At 66.7% G+C, this 7,043-nt stretch overlaps 1 long non-coding RNA gene across 1 annotated transcript; it reads right to left on the bottom strand.

Moving 5' to 3' along the window:
* Positions 1-5,518: 5,518 nt before the first annotated feature.
* On the bottom strand, positions 5,519-6,450 carry LOC149523298 (uncharacterized). Its single transcript, XR_016347137.1, has 3 exons — positions 6,333-6,450; positions 5,731-5,798; positions 5,519-5,615 (listed from the first exon to the last, which is right to left on the bottom strand). It is a non-coding gene; the product is annotated as an uncharacterized LOC149523298 (long non-coding RNA).
* Between the last annotated feature and the right edge of the window lie 593 nt (positions 6,451-7,043).

Raw genomic sequence — 7,043 nt, 5'->3', positions numbered from 1 at the left:
CCTAGGGTTCGAACCAGCGGGGTTTTAAAAATGGCGGCTCCCCGCTTATGCAAATGAAGCCCGGGAAATTCAAATCGAACTAGGAGGGTAGTGTAGACATACCCTCAGAGGCTTGGCCTGAGCCAGCTGGGCTCACCACTAGAGGGCAACACCAGCACACGCAATGGGATGGGGGGTTAGCCTCCCACTGCAGAGAGGGCCATGGGGCCTAGCAGTTAGCGCAGGAGGGCTGGGAACCAGGTTTCATCCCCAGCTCTGGGAGGGGAGTGAGACCTAGTGGTTAGAGTGGGGGGTGGCTGCCAGGATACCTGGGTTCTATCCCTGGCTCTGGCAGTGGCCGTGTTGTGCAGGGACTTTGCACCTGTTTCCTCCCCCATCCTGGGTCATCGGCAGGGATTAGCCCTCCCCAGGCCAGGACAGACCCTCAGGGAGCTCGGGGGCTGAGAACAGCCCTAGTGCTGGGTGCGGGTACCTGGGCTGGCGGCGGCGGCTCCGTCCTGGGCACCTGCAGCAAAAGGAACGGTCACAGTAAAGGGAGGAGGGGGCCAGAGGGGCCAGGGCTGCAACTGGCTCTGGGAAGGAGCCAGACACCAGCAGAGGGTGTGAAGGGAATCCCTGAACTCCAGCCCCTGCCCCCTTCTATCCTGCCCCCTTCCAGCTGCGCAGAGACCTGGGCAAGAACAAGGGCCAGCAAGCAACCTGCCTGCTGGCTAGCTGGGCGGCCCATAATGCCAGCCCGCCCCTCCCCTAATCCCAGCCCCCCAGCTGGGCACCAGACCGCTCCTCTAATCCCAGTCCCCCAGCTGGGCACCAGACCGCTCCTCTAATCCCAGCCCCCAGGCTGGGCACCAGACCGCTCCTCTAATCCCAGCCCCCCAGCTGGGCACCAGACCGCTCCTCTAATCCCAGCCCCCCAGCTGGGCACCAGACCGCTCCTCTAATCCCAGCCCCCCAGCTGGGCACCAGACCGCTCCTCTAATCCCAGCCCCCCAGCTGGGCACCAGACCGCTCCTCTAATCCCAGCCCCCCAGCTGGGCACCAGACAGCTCCTCTAATCCCAGCCCCCCAGCTGGGTACCAGACCGCTCCCCTAATCCCAGCCCCCCAGCTGGGCACCAGACCGCTCCTCTAATCCCAGCCCCGCAGATGGGCACCAGACCGCTCCTCTAATCCCAGCCCCCCAGCTGGGCACCAGACTGCTCCTCTAAACCCAGCTCCCCAGCTGGGTACCAGACCGCTCCCCTAATCCCAGCCCCCCAGCTGGGCACCAGACCGCTCCTCTAATCCCAGCCCCCCAGCTGGGCACCAGACCGCTCCTCTAATCCCAGCCCCCAAGCCACTGGCAGCACCAGTCATGAGCAGAGTTTGGGAAGGGCCCGCAGAGCCCCTGGCCCTGCTTGTGAAAACCCAGCCAGCCCAGGCTGTCACTATCCTGCTGGGCTCTCTGGCACCTTGGGGTGCTCCAGGAACCGGGGCTGTTCTGGGCTGTGCCGGCCCAGCCAGCTCCCCTAGACACAGTGATGGGGGGCAGGGAGTCCCTGCCCTGCAGGAGGGGTGTGACGGGGGCTGCTGCCCACACATGCCAGCTGCCCCGGAGCCCCTTCTGTTCAGCACAGCCCCTGGTTCCTGCCCCAGCAGTGGGGTCCGGCTGCTCTGGGTGGGGCAGGTCTGGGCCTCAGGGCCTCACCGGTCACACGCAGCGTCCTGGAGAGGCTCAGGTTGGAATTCAGCAGCTCCTTATTGTCACTCCTGTGCTGGTACCAGCAGGAGAAATTCCCAGCGTCCCCCGGGCCGGAGACGCGACGGGTGAGGTGGTAGGTGAATGGCCCGGGGCTGAACACTTGGCTGGCAGCCTCCCGCCCGTTCTTGCAGAAGATAAAGCGGGTCACAGGGGAAGCTCCAGGGACCAGACACCTCATGGTAACAATGACCCCAGGGACGCGTTCAGAGAGAGCAGGGGAGCCGGCAGGCACCCTGAGGGGAGACGTGGGAGTGAGAGCCCAGCCGGGGAGCCGCAGAGAGACTAGAGTCAGTCTAGTATCGCGTGTACAGCTGGGGGAGAGCTAAGTTCCCCGCAAGCTGTTCTCATCACTCAGCCATCACCACCACTGCCCTGCCTGTGTCCTGCTCCTCATCCCCGCCCCCACTCTTGTCCCCTGTTCTCCTCCATCTCCTCCCCCTTCCCTTCTCCTGCCCCTCCCCATTTCTACCCACCCTGCCCTGCCCATCCCCATCCTCTCCCTACCCCCCCGTCTGTCTCCCTCTTATGTGAGGGCTTTGCTGGAAACGCCCCCCCCCCCCACCCAAGCCAGGGAGATCTCCCCTCCAGGAACAATTCACCCCCCGCATCTCGCTCCCTCCACTCCACAGTATTTCCTCCATTCCCCACAGTTGAAAATTGAGCTCCCCCGTCCCCTCAGGTGACAGTCGGGCTCCCCCATACGCAGCTGCCTAGGTAGGCGCCTCCCCAGCCAGAGCCTGCCCCTGGCGCCCACGTCCCCTCCCCGCCTGCCTGTCCCAGGCGACCACCTGAACCTGCGTCCCCCATTCCCTCAGATCACAGCTCCCTCCCTGACCCTGCACCCCCCGACACCCCTCCCCCAGGCCAGACTCCTCTCTGGCACCCGCACCCCCTCCCCCAAACCCTCTGCTCCCCCTTCACCCAGGTCACAGCTCCCTCCCTGACCCTGCACCCCCCGACACCCCTCGCCCAGGCCAGACTCCTCTCTGGCACCCGCACCCCTCCCCCAAAACCTCTGCTCCCCCTTCACCCAGATCACAGCTCCCTCCCAGACCTGCACCCCCTAGAGCCCCTCCCCCAGGCCAGACTCCTCTCTGGCACCCGCACCCCCTCCCCCAAACCCTCTGCTCCCCCTTCACCCAGGTCACAGCTCCCTCCCAGACCAGCTCTAGAGCCCCTCCCCCAGGCCAGACTCCTCTCCTGCGCCCATACCCCCTCCTGGACCCTGCACCCCTATCCACCGCCCCAGATCATACCCCCCCCCCCTGCACCCAGGCTCCACCCCTAAGCTCCCTTCTGCACCCAACCACCCCCGTCCCAGACCCCAAACCCCTCGGTAGAAATGTGGCCCTTGATCAGTTGCCAAAATGCCCCCCCATTACAAATTATTGACCAAGCCTGATCCAAATGTTTTTTGAAACATTGTTTAATGAGAATGTAAATACAATTCAATACAATTGGGAGGGTTGGGGGGAGGGGGACGCAGCTGCTGGCTCCTCAGCTCTTGCTGCTCTCACTGGGTGTCTTCCTGCTGCAAGGGAAGCAGAATCCGTCACATTCATCCCTGGGGACTCAGGGGAACTGGCCCCCCAGCATTTCCACACTCCTCCCCCCTGCTCTCTGGTCACCCCCCGTCAGGCCCGCAGGGTGAGCCCCTGACCCCCCAGAGCTCCTGACACCTCGGCCCCCTCCCGTCTCCTAGGACAGTTTCTGTGTTCAGAGCCTCCCCCACCCCCAGGGACGCTCGCAGGGGCAGGAGGGATTCTGCCAGCAGGGACGTGGGGTGGGGGCAGCCTGAGGAAAGGGGCGGGGGACTCCCTGAGGGGATGGGAAGGAGACCCTGGCCCTGCCCCACTCTCCTGATCTGCTCCGGCTGCTCACCATGTATTCCAGGAGCTGATGGGCCTGCCCATGCAGGGCGTGGGCCAGGACCAGCCCGGCCTGGCTGGGGCGCCGCAGGGGGGAGCGGGCAGCGAGCAGAGCCTTGTCCAAAAAGCAATTCTCCTGCTCTGCTGTGAAGAGCTGCCCAAAGACCTGGAATCAAGAGCACAGGAGGTTTCAGCTGACGGCCCAGAGCCCGGCCCCAACTCCTGGGGCTAAAACAGCTTCCTCCTCCCCCAAACTCCCTTCCAGACCCTGCACCCAGACGCTCTCCTCACCCGGCACCCCAACCCCTGCCCCAGGTCACAGCTTCCTCCTGCCCCCAAGACCCTCCTACCCCCACGAGGGCCCCAGCCAGCCCCACCCCCGAGCCCTGCCCTGCCCTGCCCTGGCAGCGCGTCCTTACCTCTCCCACCCTCACGCTGTTGCTGTGAGCCAGGACCCATCTTTCTTTGTAGTAGTGTCTGCACCACAGGTCCTCTGCCTGGTGGATGTTGAGGCCTGCAAGAGACACAACAGGGTCATTCTGCTGGCAGGTCTGAGCCCTTCCCCTCCCACGGGTCCCTGCAGGCATCCCTGGGCAAATGGAGGGGCACAGGGGGCAGAAGGAGGGGAACACAGAGGGACGCATCCCCCCTTGGGCCAGTCTGGGGGAAAAGGGCTGGGTCCCCTCCCCCCGCCGCCGGCACCCTCAGGGTGTCCCTGGGGCCCAGGTCCCGGCTGGGTTCCTTACCCCTGTGGTGCAGGAGGAGTTGATACAGGCTGTGCACCCCCTCCCGGGCCAGCCGGCTGACGTCTTCGGATGGGTCCGAAATAAAAAGGCCCAGCTGGGCCACGTGGTGACCCATCCTCGGCCAGTCGGCGGAGTTCTGAGGGGAGAGAAGAGGGGGGGTCCCTCAGCATCCTGGGGCTGCACGTCCCATGCAAACGGCTGCCGAGGCGGGTCTGAGCTCGGGGGACGGACAGAGACACCTCCCGGGGCGGGGCGGGGCCGGCCTTGCGAGGAGACAACCCTGAGCAATGGCCCCGACTGAAGGGTCACTCCGGGGGTGGAACAAGGGGATCCACTGACGGCCACTCCCCAGTCCCCAGGCCCAGTCCCTCAAGAGCCCCCCTGAAGGGCCCAGGGTCGCCCCTCCCCGGGGAAAGGAGAACGCGGCCCATTCCCGGCCCATTCCCGGCCCTGCCTCTGCCTCCCGGGGACGCTCCCAGCCCCGCGCCCTGCAGCCCCAGACCCCCCGGCTCCGAGGTCACTTACGTCAAACCCCGGGAGGGTGGTGGCGACTCCCAGCAGGGCCGTGGTGCTGCCAAGGGCCCTGGCTCGCTCCTGGGGCAGGCGGGACTCCAGCCACGGGCTCAGGTGCTGGGGGGGAAAGAGGCAGGTCAGGACCCGTAGGGAGGTGCCGGTTCTGGGCAGAGCCTGGGGCTCCTCTCGGACTGTGCCCCCCCCAGCCACTGACACTGCTCCTCTCTCGGCCCCCCGAGGAAGCAGGGACAATGGCCCCGTCCCCCCCACGGGGCTCACCTCCATTATGAGCTGCAGCCGGGCGGTGTCTGGGGACTCGGCGAGGAGGCTCGCCAGTAGGGCCTGGAGGTCGTAGGGAAGGGCCCGGATGAACTGCTGCAAGACAAGGGGGAGCCCTGGGTCAGAGGGGGGTTGGGGGATCCAGGCCACCCGCTGGCTCCGGGGTGCAGCCTTGAGCAGGGTCTGAGCCGCCTCGCAGAGCAGGGAGGAGCCCAGGCTGGGCATGGAAGGGACGGGCCCCCCGGGAGAGCAACGGGAACCCTGGAGGGAAGGATCCAAACCTGCAGCTTCTTCCCTCCCTCTGCCCCCCCCTCCTCTCTGGAGCTCCAGCCCAGCCCGGGAGCAGGGCCCGGAGGGACGTACCTGAGTATGGATGGGCTCCTGCTGCCAGTCCCCAGACACAGTCTGTCCCACGGCCGCCGTCAGCAGGGGGCTCAGGAGCTGGGCCCGCAGGGGAGGCTGCAAGGTGCTGGCAGGAGAGAGGGGCAGAGGCTGTTAATTCAGCAGCAGGAGACAGAGACTTTCCCACTCCCTGGCCAGGGGATCTGCTCTGGGGGGAGTCGGCGGGGGCGGGGGGTCGGTACCTGAGGCTGCAGGCGGCGTTGAGGCAGTCGGCCAAGACCAGCGGGGGGGGCGAGTCCTCCATGATCTCCTGTGAGACCCAAGGAGACAAAGGGGCGTGTGAGGCTGGGCCCCCAAGAGACGCTCACGCGGCCAGCGCCCCCACCCAGCAGGATCCAACCCCACTGCCTCCCGCTGCCCTGTAGCCCCCCTGCCCGGCACAGGGCCCCTCCCAGCACCACCCTCCCAAACCGGGACCAGCTCAATCCTTGTCCCCAGGCCGTCTCCTGCCCCTCCCTGCCCTGGTGACCAGCCTCTGAACCTCCTCATCCCTGCTCCCCAGGCGCATCCCCAGCAGCCCGCTCGGCTCCCTTCCAGCCCCCCATGGCCCGGGGAGACTCCTCCCTGTCCCGAATCCCCCTTCCTGTCCGGCACCCCAGACCTGCCCCATTTCTGTGTCCCTCCCTCCTCCAGCATCCCCACCCACCCTCCCCATGTCCACCTCCAGCCCTCCTGGCTCCACCCATCCCGTTTCCAGCACCCCCACCCGCCGCCATGGCCCAGGCAGACCCCTGTCCACCCCACGTATCCCCTTCCCTCCTCCCGGCTGCCGCGACTCGCTTACAACGATCCTGGCCATCATGGTGTCCTTGCAGCAGCGCGGCGCCAGGGTGTCCTCGCCCCTTTGGAGGGCGGCGAGGCAGGCGAGGGGGATGGCCAAGAGGAACCGCTGCAGGGCGGCTGGGCTCTGCACCCCAGAGAGAGTCTGTGAGCCTGGGGCCTGCCTGCCCCCCACGGACAGCTGCAGGGCTCAGGTCTCCCAGGAGTGGAGGTGGGAGCTGCTGGTTGTCCAAGCACCCACACTCCCCCCCCAACTGCTGCCTCAGGCTTGTGGGGGCCCAGCTGGTGCATGACAAGAGCCCCCAGCTTGGGGGGTCCAGGTCATGCAGGAGAAGGGGCCCCAGGGGGATCCCCAGGGACAAGCCCCTCCCGGAGGGGGGGGGGACGTGCTGGGAAGGGGCCGGACAATCTCGGGTCCCCCCCGTGTGGAGAAGGTTCCTACCGTGTCCCGGGTGTGGAGCTGCTCTTCGATGTCGTAGATGGCCCCTTCCTCCACCCGGGAGTCCATCCGCTCCTGGCAGAGCTCCGCCGAGGCGCAGGGGGGCTCTGTGCGGGAGGGAAGGGACCAGGGTGACTCCAGCGGCCAGCAGGGGTCACGCGCCCCCATGTCAGGGACCCAGGGCAGGTTGGGCCCCACACGCCCCTCGCAGGGACCCATCCCCCTGCCACCCTCACATCTGCCAACGCCCTCAGCAGAGCCCCCACCAGGAACAAG

The sequence above is a fragment of the Pelodiscus sinensis genome, chromosome 18 (genome assembly GCF_052426305.1).
Source record: "Pelodiscus sinensis isolate ZL-2025 chromosome 18, ASM5242630v1, whole genome shotgun sequence".
In the NCBI taxonomy this organism is placed as follows: Eukaryota; Metazoa; Chordata; order Testudines; family Trionychidae; genus Pelodiscus; species Pelodiscus sinensis.
This window is presented reverse-complemented; position numbering and strand designations above follow the sequence as displayed.